Consider the following 432-nt stretch of genomic DNA (forward strand, 5'->3'; position numbering starts at 1 on the left):
CGGGTGCGCGCGGTGGCCCGGCTCCCTGACGCTCGCTGACGCTCGCTGACGCTCGCTGACGCTCCCTGACGCTCCCTGACGCTCCCCGCCGGCCACGGCGCGGACCCCGCCGCTTCCCAACGCGGGGGGCCGGACAGCGCTCGCACCGAGGACCTGAGTGTCTCCGCCGGCAGAACGGGCCGGTGACGTCACCCTCCGTCTCCAGGGCAGGCCGGCCTGTGACGTCACCCTCCTCCTCCAGGGCAGGCTGGGCCTGTGACGTCACCTTCCTCCTCCAGGGCAGGCCGGCCTGTGACGTCACCCTCCTCCAGGGCAGGCCGGCCTGTGACGTCACCCTCCTCCTCCAGGGCAGGCCGGCCGGTGACGTCACCCTCCTCCTCCAGGGGCAGGCCGGCCTGTGACGTCACCCTCCTCCTCCAGGGGCAGGCCGGC

Source organism: Dipodomys ordii, unplaced genomic scaffold (genome assembly GCF_000151885.1).
Source record: "Dipodomys ordii isolate 6190 unplaced genomic scaffold, Dord_2.0 Scaffold18, whole genome shotgun sequence".
Classification (NCBI taxonomy): domain Eukaryota; kingdom Metazoa; phylum Chordata; class Mammalia; order Rodentia; family Heteromyidae; genus Dipodomys; species Dipodomys ordii.